At 33.3% G+C, this 13,329-nt stretch overlaps 1 long non-coding RNA gene across 2 annotated transcripts in view; it reads left to right on the top strand.

Moving 5' to 3' along the window:
- Nucleotides 1-13,329, top strand: part of LOC127539492 (uncharacterized) — a 55,376-nt gene that overhangs the window by 1,042 nt on the left and 41,005 nt on the right. The window lies entirely within an intron of this gene.

Here is a 13,329-nt window from a genome sequence, read left to right as displayed (position 1 = left end):
ATACGATAATAATATTCAGAATCCCAAGGAGGATGAACAGATTTAAGAGAGTAAGGCTAAGAGACACATGGGATGACATAAGGTTATAATTTGATAAAGGAATTTCAGAGATTTTAACCATTATATTAGAATATTTATGGTGATAACAATATCACAAGTTTGATTATCCTTGTATGTAGTTGGGATGGAATGGTTCATGAGAACTGAGAAAAATTGAGGGACTGAAAGGTTAGGGTGTTTAAAGGAGACACCAGCATGAATCTTGATGTTCCATAGTATAAAAGCAAAGAATAAATTCAAGTTTCAGAAAGGTGTTTTGTTAAAATTTGGTTTTTTTCTTGTTTTGGAATGGGGAAGGCATGATATCTTGGACCACAAAAACATCAACACATAGAACAAGGTGGAAGCTTGGTTAGTATGAGGCTATCATTAAAGAATGCTTTTGAATTAGAAAGTAATATGAGATCTATACACCTTGGCAACTGCTTCTTCTCTTCGTAGTGTGGTCTCCTTAACCTATTTCATGATGGTTTCCTTTAAAGCTTTGAGCTACTACTAGTAGTATAAATTGTTGTTCCTAGCTCCTGCCTAACATGAATCTGCAAAACAACGGGACTAAGTTCTTTGAAGGATATTTAGACTAAATTTCTTTTCTCTATCAGTGTTCTCCACTCCATTTTCATTTTTGACCCTCTTGCTATAATCACTTTATTGGGGTATTAGCCCCATCACTCATAGAAGAAACCTAACCTCCAGCTGAACTCTTCACTTATAAGAAACCAAAGGACGATTCCATGTATTATTCTCTTTATTAAAAGGTGAATTTCCATAACAGATTACTTCCTAATCCTTCAGATGCCAGTAACATTTCCTCTGAAGTATACAGGATGTTGAGGGAGGAGAAGTATCTCTGGTGTGAAGGCTTATGGAGCTCTTTTCAGGAGTGTTCATCCACCTTTGATGTCCACTTGCCACTCAGCTCTTACCTGTGGTTCCAAGAAGCTGGAGCATATACAGGAGTTACACCCTGTTAAAATATCTTGGCAAACAGGCTAAACTAGGTTAAAAGTAATCGACAGGTCTCAAACTTGTCAGTGAATTAGGGGATGTCTACTTTGAGCATGTGAAGACTTTCCCCAGTAGAATGGGTGGATGAGAATAACTTATTCTAGCAACCATGAAAATGACTAAAGCAGGCACTATTAAGGTCTTATAGCTTGGTCAGATATTGAATCTGCCAAGGTCATCTACTGCATTCCATGACTATTGCCAATCATTCTGATTTCTATCTTGCCACTGGACTTCAATAATTGGGAAGACACAGGCTAATGACTGTGTCCAACTTTGCCTCACTCAAATCCAATTCACAAGCAAGTCAAAACATCACAGTGATTTCATTGGTCCTTTTTGAAAATGAAGGACAAAAAACATTTCCTTTAACTTTAACTCCTATCTACTTCATATTTATCTCATATGTTTATATATGTTGTCTTCTTCATGCAGAATGTTAGCTCCTTGAGGACAGGAGCCTTTTCTGTTTTTTTTTTTTTGTTGTTTTTTTTTTTTTTTTTTTTTTTTTGTGAATTCCTTGCTCTTAAAACAGTACCTATTACATACACATGTTTAACAAATGCTTTTTGATTGAATGAGTGAAGGTCCACATTTAGATTCAGTCAGAAAAAAAAAATTGAGGCAGTTAATTAAGATAATAGTGGGGATATTTCCTCTGTCTGTTTAAATTCAGAATTTTAAAAAGATGAAAGAAAAATATTATGCTGCATTTTTATGTCACTGAGTTGCTCTTTATTTTTAAAATTACAGAATCATTGTTCTGTAAATAGTAAAGCAATGAAAAAGATGACCTGCCCTTCAGAAGTTAGTGCCAAATGATACATCCTAGTAATCTGTCAATAAGGTTGAAAAAGAAACAGATGTTTCCTCTCATATGTTTCCTTACAATTAACATTAGTTATTATTTTTCAGTGTGCAATAGACTATATTTTGCAGTGTGCTTATCATTATATATTTTTTGTGAATTTAACACATAAAATAACAACATAAAATAACACATAAGACACCATATTATATATGATGAATTTTAAATATTAACATATCACAGAGGTACAATGTAATATTTTTATGTGGTATTTGCCTTCTTTCTAACCAAGCTGATTTTTTTACTCCTCTCATAAGCTATTCTATTTCGTATTTCCATGACTTCACATATTCACTCTTTTCTTACCTTAATCTCTTAGTATTCCTCTTTTCTCAAAGCTCACCTCAAATGTTCCCTCCTCAACGCGACTTTTACTAGTCTTTCTAATTTCTGGTATCCCCTCTACTAAATTGGTTAAGTCATTTCAGTCATGTCCAACTCTTTGTGGTCCATTTGGCAGGGTTTTCTTGGCAGAGATACTATGGTGGTTTGGCATTTCCTTCTCCATTTTACAGATGAGGAAAGTGAGGCAAACAGAGTTAAGTGGCTTGTCCAGAGTCACACAGCTAGTAAGTCTCTGAGGTCATATTTGAACTCATGAAGATGAATCTTCATGACTCCAGGTCTGGTACTCTATTCACCATAACATGTATCTCTCCCCTTCTCTAAATTACTTTGTAACTATTGTGTATATTCTCAGGCTCATCTAGTCATATGTCCTAAAGCTGATAAAAGAATCGGGGTCCAGCTAGTCCAACTCCTACATTTTTCCAATGAAAAAACTAAGGTCCTGAGAGATTAAGTGATTTTTTACAATGTTGCAATGAGAGGGAAAAACTTTGCTTTGTCAATGATGTCAGTGTCTATTGGATGTAAGCAAATTGAAAGCAAGACTTGTTAATTTGTGTCTTTGTACAGCATAATGCCTGCTACATTATAGATACTCAATAAATCTTTGTGGATTGATTGATTGATGATAGGTCCACTCCAGGAATGTGTATATCTTCTCTCACATATTGGAACATATTTCAAGGAACAACAGCCATACACTTTCCTTGTTATCACTTATAGATCATGTTCCTGACATCATTACTTGGTAATCTCTCTTGATGTTCTATCCAGTCATATATTTACCACTCCATTTATATCACTGTGACTAATAAAGCATTTTACCTCCTTTCTTTATGAGTTTAATACCAACCTCCTATTCTCTCTTCATCCCAACCCTTGACATTGTATTTGAAAACTTCAATATATGTAGTGATTTTCCCTTAAATTCTAGACTCCTGGTTGATTAATTTTTTATTTTCTCAAGACCTACAACCTTTGTTATACCTCAACTACAGAGAAATGGCCATACCTCTGACCTCAGCATCACCCACAATTAACTACTACTTTTACAATCCAGGAATCTTAAATTATCTTCTTTTAATCTAGCCTTTGTATTAGAACTCATTGCTTAATATAGTAGTAAACAGAAAATAGCTCTCTTGTGCTCCAGTAAATTGCACAAAAGTTTCATGTCCACAATAAAATGTCAGTTCTTCAGGGGTTGGTAGGGACTGTCTTGTTTAATTTGGTATTCCCAGTAATACAGAGGCAACATGAAAAGGTTAATAGAAAGCAGGCCTTGGAGCTGGGAAGGCCTAAGTTCAATGGACACATTCTGTCTAAGTGTGACCCAGGTCAAGATAGTTAATCTCTTAGTATGTAAAGCAACTATTTAAAATTACAAATTGCAGGAAAGATGTTGGCCTGAATTGGCAAAGTTTCTTCCCTTTGGAATTTCCATATACCAATGAAATCACTGGTTTTATTTCCAGAGCCTTACACATTTCAGTCATTTTGCAGTCATGTCCAAATCTTTGTGATCCCATTTGGAGTTTGCCATTTCCCTTTTCAGCTCATTTTACTTATGTAGAAAGTGAGGCATAATTAGTAAGTTTTCCTGTGTCTGTAGGGTAGACACAATTAATGAGTCTGAGGCCATATTTGAGCTCAGAAAGATAAGTTTTCCTGGTTCCAGGCCTGGCACTGTATATGTTCCACAACCTAGTGACAATATAGTAGGTGCTTAATAGTTAATGAATTAAAGTGTTACTTTGATGATTCATTATATGACCTTGAGTACTAAACCAAGCCTATAAATAGCAAACTGGCAGGTTTCCTCTTGAGCTAGAAATACTTTAAAAAGACCCTAAGCTGAAAATGCATGCCTGATGTCTGTTGACCAGTATATCTACATTCAGATGGCTTCATCAGCAAATTGACAACCAAATAATAATATTTCTTTTGCCATAGCAAATCAAGAAATCATCTATGAAGTGAAAGGAATTGAGTCTATATGAGTAGAGGGTTCCTTGCAATATTAAAGGTTTTATTTTTATTCTCAAAACATGAGAACTTTTCTATTAAGAATCCTACAGAATTTTACATATTGCCTTAAATTTAAATAGGTAGATTTTCAAAAACTGTCAAGTCAACAATTGTTTATTAAACACTTACTATGTGCATTGTTTCTTAGCAAATGTTTGATGAGGGAATGAACAAATAATGAGTAAATGGATACTTTGATGGATAATTCCCCATCACTAGCCCTATAGTTTTAAGCATCTCTGTCCTATTTCAGCTTACCAAGTGTTCTTTCTGATGGCTTAGGCAAGATCAAATCAAACATAGTAAAAATCCAATTACTACATTTACTATTTATTCATGTTGAAAACAAAGTATTCAGGTGTGCTCTTGATATCTTATCTATGGCACATAAAATTCAGACCTTCTACTCACTACCTGGATAAACAGCCAGGAAGGAATATAAACTCAATTGCTTATAAATATCCCATAGAAATCCTTGTGACTCTCACTTAAAATGTTTTCTTAATGAGGTTTTGGACAAAAGTGTGAGTTCACAGAAAACACACATGAATGACAACTACAGAGGTACTCTCCCATTGAGCTGCATGAAATGCCAATAACAGCTCTAAGGAAAAGGAGAAAAATATTAAAACAACTTTTCATAATTTACATCAAAGCCATGATATTCATTACACTAATACAAATTCCTAATTTTCATCTGCAACCTCTTGGGAAAATTATCAGACATAAATGGAACACTGACAAAAATTACACTTAAATTTTTATTTAATTAAAAAAATATAGATTCTCTCCATCATACTTTTATGAAGTCATGAGAACCAGGATGGAAATTAGCATTTTAAAGCTAACTTACTATACTAAAATAATGATTGTAAGATGAAAAAAAAAGTTGATTTAAAAATAAGAATACACCAGGTTATCATTATTTGCTGACATTTCAAACTACTCCATTGGAAAGGAAATCCCAAAGTTTCAGAATTGAAAGGGATCTGCAAAAACATTTTGTGAAACACTCTGAGATTTGCCTGTTTTCTTTATATTACAGTCATGTTATGCAGGCCATGATTCTTTTATTCATCAGGACATAAAATTGGAATAATAAGTCTTTATGACACAAATATTTAGATAATCATCACACAAATTAAGGACAGTAAGACAGTATAATATGTAATAGCACTCTGACTCCTATAGGAGTCAGAAAGACTAGTGTTTAAATCTTATCTTAGACACATTCTGATTGTATCACCAGGCAAATCACAATCCCTAGCTGCATAAAACTGGAAAAAGAAATGGCAAACTACTCCAATATCCTTGCCAAGAAAACAATTGGACCATGGAGTCATGAAGAGGTAAACATGACTGAATGAATAAACAACACAACATACAAATTAATATTGTAAAATTAAAATAAACATAAAATTTAATTTGATAGCCTTAATCTAGTCTATTCACCCATTCAACTGAGACTCAGAAAAGTTATGGAACTGACTTACCATCACTGAGCAGATTTCAGAGCTTGAGGAATTATATACTAAATCTGAAGAACCTGGTGCTCTTGTCTCCCCCTGTCCCTCATGTAGGCACAAGTCATTGATCTCCATCACTGAGGAAAGATTCCCACACCTATGGGCTTTGGAAGCAGGTTTATATGATAAATTCCTCATTAATTTTAAAGTAATTGTTGCCATCATCCTTTTATGAAGTCATGAGAACCAGGATGAAAATTAGCATTTTAAAGCTAGCTTACTGTCCTAAAATAATGGTTGTAAGATGAAAAAAAAAGTTCATTTAAAAATTAGAATTATACAAGGCTATTATTATTTGCTGACATTTTAAAATACTTCATTGTTTAAAATTATTTGTATAATTGAATATTAGTGATTTGGTGAATCTATGCACTCAAAATTGAATACAACTCCAAAAGCAACTGGAAAATTGATCCAATTATCTTTATAACTTTGGCCAATATTTAGAAAAATGGTTCCAATAATTGTACTAATGGCAGGGATATTCATCCTGAAATATCAGAATATATAAACCACATACTATAGTATATGGTTATACAGGAAACTTTTTGCAATATGCAAATCATTTCCTTTTCCAGAAACCATAGTCTTTTTTGGGGAATAGGGGCAATTAAATTACCTTGATAACAAGCAAGTTATAGAGTTGCCTAGAATACTGATAAGCTAAGTGATTTGGATATGATCACACAGTCTTTATGAGTCCAGTCTATTATCATTACTAAAAGTAAATATGTAATATGGAAAATAATTTGAGAGAAATATATTTTTTATCATTGTCATCCTTAAAATATTTTTGAGCAAGTGCAAAGAGATCAAGTGATATTCATTAATTCATCTGTTCATTCACCAATCATTTTTTCAGAGCCTCCTATGGGTGGTAGGCAGTGTTAGCTGGAAAAGAGATCAAAGTAAAGAACACAAAGTCCTATTTTCAAGTTTGCCTACAATCTAGTAAGAGTATAAGATTTATTGCTAAAGCACCTAAGATGTGAGCATATTAATCTGTTAAGAGGACAAAGTGTCATGAAATTCACTCAGGAAACTGTCACTTTCAGAGAACAGTGGCTAGCTTTCTTTAAATTTAAAAGTTATATTTAACAAGAACTTATTAATCACCTTCTTATATGCAGAAGATACCTTGCTAGCTGCTAAAAATATGAATGTGAGAGTAAAACAAGACTTGTCTGAAAAAGTTTACTATAGAGTTTAGGAGAAAGAAGATCTATCTATTATATATCTATCTAACTATCCTTGATAGATAGATATAGGTGTATAGATAGATAGATAGATAGATAGATATAAATAATGTATATGAGTATCATAGATGGCACTGTGGATAGAACATTGTGCTTGGAGTCAAGAAGACCTGAATTCAAACATGTCCTCAGATATTAATTGTATCTGGCCAAGTCACTTAATTTGTTTGTCTCAGTTCTTCATTTGTAAAATGAAATGGAGAAGGAAAAGGAAAACCACTTCAGTATCTTTGTCAAGAAAACTCTGAATGGATTGCAAAAGTCAGACATGACTGAAATGATTTGAATCACAACAATATTTTAAAGCAAAAAAAATGAGACTAATGATATTTTTTCCAAAGTATGATGAAACTGGATGCACACTTTCCATACATGGAATGAATATATATATAGAATATGTATGTTTGTGTTTCTTTATAAATATATACATTCAAAAAAAGGAGAGACAGAGACAGGAGACAGATTTATACTTTCAAGAAAGAAAGAGTTCATTTAACTGTGATCTTTAGTGTTTAATTCCAAAACCTAGGCTTTTAGGTGACATTCTAAACTTTGAATGCAAAATTTTAAAACTATGATAACTTTTTTTAAAGTTGCTTATGATAGAAAGTTTTTATTCTGGAGGAAGCTTTTACAGAAGTCTCTCAACTATCTGATTCTCAGAGAGTTCAATGATGTCATTAATTCTGCACTCAAGAAAAGTGTGGGATTGATTTAATCAAAGGATAATTATAGTACTTGTCATAGCAATATAATTTTATTCTTTCATTAAAAGGATGTGATCACATAGTGAAAATTTGAAACCCTATTTCATGGTGCCCTGTAAACTTTTTTCTTTTCTCTCTCCTGTATTGTTCTCTCTTTGTCAACTCATCTCTGTCTCATTTCCCTCTTTTCTTTCCCTTTCATTCCTCTTTAACTTCCCTCCCTTTTTTCTTTCATTTCCTTTCTTTCTTATTTTTTTTACTTCTGCAAATATTTTTTTTTTAATTCTTGTGGACATATCCATCAATTTTGGCCTTTTTTTTGTTTCAGGGAAAGTTTCTTTCTTCCAGGAATCTAGACTTGTATGCTATATTTTGCAAATTCTTCTTCCTGATTAATTTTTTTTTAAAGTAATTCCTTTTAGGTCATTAAATTAGAGAGATCTGGGAATCTCTGTTGGAGTCACTGGCAGCTCTGTGTTGCCTAGTTTCTCAGTCTTATCAGTTTTGAGACAGCTGTTTACCTGAGGTTGATATCTCTTTTTTTCAGAAGATGACTCTCAGGAAATAGAACCAAACCATGGCAACCAGAATGCACAAACAGACACAGAATTCTCTTATAGGAACACTCAAAAAGCTCTGAATGGGGATTTGTTGACAATATTAACAGCATATGGCTTAGGGTAGAATTCAGACATGTTACTACTTAGCCAGTTTGTGAAGGATTAGGGAAAATAGAGACGCACCTGACTGAGAGACAACATTCAGGAGGTCTGAGGAGTCTGAATTAGACTGCCTCCAAATGAAAACTGAAGGTATGCTTTTAAGTCAACTTTCTCTCATCATCATATGATCTTCATTGTTTCTTGTTTGTTCAGTTCATCACTTCTCTATTTCCTCATAAAAGTGATCATTAAAATTCAAACATAGAGCACAGATTTAGAGCTGCAAGGGATTTGCAAAATCATCTTGTCTAACTCCATTTTACAGATCAGGAAACTGATTTGCCTAAGTGACTTGCTTAAGATCACACAGGTCATAAATATGAGTGGATCTGAATCCAAATCCTTTGTCTCTAACATCATACCCCTCCCATTAATCATTTTCATTTGACCAGTATTTGTGGAACACACACAAATTATGTGTCAAGCATATATATTTTAGTATAAAAACCATAAAAGCCATCATCCTTAAGGAATTTAGACACTAGTTAATACCAGTAAGAACAATAAATAAAATTCTAAGGGATCACAATTTCATTTGAACCAGAGACTATTTTTTACCTTTCTTTGCATTTCTTAATACTTAGCACAAGTCCAATCACATAATAGGTACATAATTTTTTTTTTAAGTTGATTGCTCACCTATCATTTCACTGACATAGAAAACCTTACATACTCAATCAAAATAGCATCTCTTCTGCAACAGATAACTTTGGTGAGTGTGACCACTGGACCAAACAGACAATATCCTTGAACTCAAGACCTCTAAGGTCAACACAACATTTTATTTATATGATATCACTTCTCAAGTCATTACTGTAATATTAATTTTATCTCATTAACTAATCAAGCATAATAATATCTTTTCCTGGATATTTTTTCTCTCCCTTTATTATTTCCATTTCTGATCATCTTTGAAAATGTGGATTCTCTCTTTATGCCCACATCTTATTTTCCAATCTTGTGTATCTTCTGATAGGATTTATTACTCTTAAATGCAGATGGAACACATGTGTTAGTGAATGATGGTACTGACATTGCTCTGTTCTTCTATCTTTATTCAGCTCGTTGAGGACTACAACACTTCCAAGTGAGGCAAAAGAAAATAAAAGTATATTTTGAGAAATATTTCACCTATTTTCAAATCCTGAATGCTGCTTCCTGTCATATAATAAGATATCAGTGTGTTATATTGAATCCAGCATTATACCTAGAATCAGGAAGATTGGTTTAAATCTTTTCTTAGGCACTTAGTAGCTATGTGATTCTGAGTAAGTCATTTAATGTCTGACAACCTCATTTTACTCATCTATATGTGTTATTATGAAGAGAAAATGAGATGATTTGTTTAAAATGCTTTGGAAATCTATATATTTTGTTTGTTTGTTTGTTTCAGGGAAAGTTTCTTCCTTCCAAGAATCTAGACTTGTATACTATATTTTGCAAATTCTTCTTCCTGATTATTTTTTTTTAAAGTAATTCCTTTTGGATCATTAAATTAGAGAGTTCTGGGAATCTCTGTTGGAGTCACTGGCAACTCTGTGTTGCCTAGTTTCTCAGTCTTATCAGTTTTGAGACAGATGTTTACCTGTATATTATTCAAAACCTGATAACCTTAGGGGCAGCTAGGTGGTGCAGTGGATAGAGTACCAGCCCTGAAGTCCTGAAGACCTGAGTTCAAATTTGACCTCAGACACTTAGCACTTACTGTGTGACCCTGGGCAAGGTCAGTTAGCCCTAAATCCCTCAGCAAAGAAAAAAAATTGGTAACCTTGATTATTTCATCAGTAAAATGAGAGTTGACAAAATGGTCTGTAAGGCCCTTTCTAGTTCTCAAATGATATTAGGGAATGTTTTGCTTTATTTTAATTTTTAATATCATTTTTTCATTACCTTCATGTCTATATACTTATTTCCCTCCTTAGCTATCAAACTATCCTTTTTAAATAAAGGATGTAAAAAGAAAAAGGAAAAAGGAGAAATGTAGGTCAGTAAAAGCTAGGCAAACCACCAACTGAGTGGGATAGTATTATATACAACACTTTACAATCATAGTCTGCTTCCTCTACAAAGTATTGAAGTACCTTTTCTTTTTTGTCCTTCAGTGACAAGCATGGATACTTTAATAACCTAGCATTTAATTTGGTAATTAAAAATTAGGAATCATAAACTCTTTGTTATTTAAAAAAATTTTCAACTTCTTTACCTATTTATTTTAAAAATATGTATATATTTGTTTAAATGATATCTCCATCATAGGACTGTTAGTTCCTTGAGGGCAGTAGCCTTTCTTTCTATCTATAGTGCTTAGCATAGTTCCTGGCACATAGTAAGTGTATAATCAATGTTTGTTGAATGAGTGACTGAGTGCTTTGCTTTTACTTCCTTTTGATTTCAGCTCTTTCATTCTTATATTATTGTAATCATTGTTCTTATGACCATTTTCTCCTCACTTTCTCCTCACTGATAACAATCAGTGCACAGGTCTGTATGAGGGTAGGTCAGAGTTGGTGAGAGTGGGATGGAGTAACATATATAGATGTAGCAAATTGGGAATAGGAAATGCATGAAGACTAGTACCTCCTCTCATATTTCCTTCTTCCTAGAGTTATATTCTCTCTTTAACAACCCATGATAAAATTGGCATTATCCAATGAAGCCAGAAGCATCCAAAGATCTCAAAGCAATTCAAGAAATATGAAGAACCTGAAACTCTTCTCTCCCCCTTTCATGTTGGCACAAATAACTGATCTCCACCACTGAAGAAAGATTTCCATACTTTATGGGGTTGGGACTAGGCTTTTATTATAAATTCCTTGTGAATTTTAAAGGAATTGTTGCCATCTTACTTTGATGGAGTCATGAGAATCAGGATAAAAATTGACATTTAAAGCTAGCTTACTATCCTAAAATAAATAGTTGTAATATGAAAAAATTGATTAAAAAAATACCAGCCTCTTAAAACCTAATACGATTATTGGTGGTTAGGTATCTTGGTTAAGGAAATAATATCAGAGATGAGTTTGGCACTTCTTATGGCAAAATCCATTTCCCTAGTTTAAGTAGTGTAGTTTAATAATGTAAAAATACTCTGCATGAGGAAAAATAAAAGAGTTTAAAATTTGGAGAATTCAAAATTAGTATACTCTTTGGGCTTTTCCACTACTTTTGACTTTTCTCTTATTGAATCACCCAGCATATTTTTGCAATGTGTATTTATTTGTTTTGGTTATTCTCCACCCCTTATATACCAAGGTGAATATATAGAGGTAAAATTTAAATAACATTTCTTTTCAAGAATAACTTCTAGTTGCACTGGTATAGTTACTCGTCATCACAAATTTGATGTGGAAGGAGGGAAAGATTTTATACATTATATTGCAGATTATGATCAGAGAAGCTAGATAAACAGAAAACAGATAACCTTGAACATGTACCATGCTGTCATCTAGGTCCTGATGTAATCAAATGACAAAATTTTGAAGGACCACTGTTCTAACAAGTTGATAAATGTGTGTGAAGACATGGGAAAGAAAATAATGCATATAACTAGCATTAGCATATAATTTTAAGTGGCTTGATGATACAGAATCTTAAGTTTAGCAAATAAATACATTTAAATGAACTTCTTCATTATCTTGAATGGTGACTGGGATTTATATTGGACATTTTGTGTTATGTGGTCCATCAGAGAAAAATTAAAGTCACCTTCTCTTAATTTTTTCTATAGTCATAATTTGACTTGCTTAGAGAGCCAAAGGAATATGTTACTATTATATTACCATTTCTCCTACAAGAAGTGATCAACAATCACATTTGATTATCTTCTAGTGCTCTAATATTCTTTGAATAATGGATATAATTGGACTTTTTCTCCCACCCCCCCTCTTCAAGTACACAAAAGAAATTAACCTTTGATTATTTCAAAGATAAGATAGCAAAGATCTCTCTGTTAGAGTGCCTTTAATACAGTTAGAAAATGCTCAGTCTTTTCTATATTAAATATCTCATTTTTTTATTTTTTCTGTAGCAAGAAACTTAAATACCATTTGAATATTTTTATAAAAGTCTTTAAAACTAATTGATATTCCTATCTGACCTATTTAAGAAAGCAATCTGACCAAGAGCTTAAGATTTCACTTTGAGGACTAAGATTTGTGTCTTCAACAATAAATACACCCTAGGTTCTTATAAATGAGGAAAAAGAAAAGGCAGGTGAAAAATCCTTGTGTAATTAACAAGTACCAACAAATCCCCACTGTTTTAGAATTATTAACAAGATAGACTGTTAAAAGCCAAAAACAACAGATTTTCTTGCCAGAGCATTCTATAAATCACTGCATATTGGAATTGAGTTGTAGTCTCTTTAGAAAAGAGCCACTTGTCATTTAGAGTGAAAGGAAAAATCAAATGTTGGCATCCCTGCCATTCAGCATAGTAGCAGCGCTCTCTCTGTCTCTGTCTCTCTCTCAGTCTATCTGTCTGTCTCTCTCTCTCTCTCTGTCTCTTTGTCTCTGTCTCTCTGTCTCTTTGTCTGTCTCTGTCTCTCTGTCTCTGTCTTTCTGTCTCTGTCTCTGTCTCTGTCTCTCTCTGTCTCTCTCTCTCTCTTTCTTTCTGTCTCTGTCTTTCTCTCTCTCTCTTTCTCTCTCTCTCTCTCTTTTCTCTCTCTCTCTCACACACACACACACACACACACACACACACATATACACACACGCACATGCACATGTACATACTTGATGGGATAAAATTCCAGCAAAATAAAAGGCATCACTAAAGCAACGGGGGGAGGGGGAATACCCTCAGTTC

The sequence above is a fragment of the Antechinus flavipes genome, chromosome 5, assembly GCF_016432865.1.
Source record: "Antechinus flavipes isolate AdamAnt ecotype Samford, QLD, Australia chromosome 5, AdamAnt_v2, whole genome shotgun sequence".
Classification (NCBI taxonomy): Eukaryota; Metazoa; Chordata; class Mammalia; order Dasyuromorphia; family Dasyuridae; genus Antechinus; species Antechinus flavipes.
This window is presented reverse-complemented; position numbering and strand designations above follow the sequence as displayed.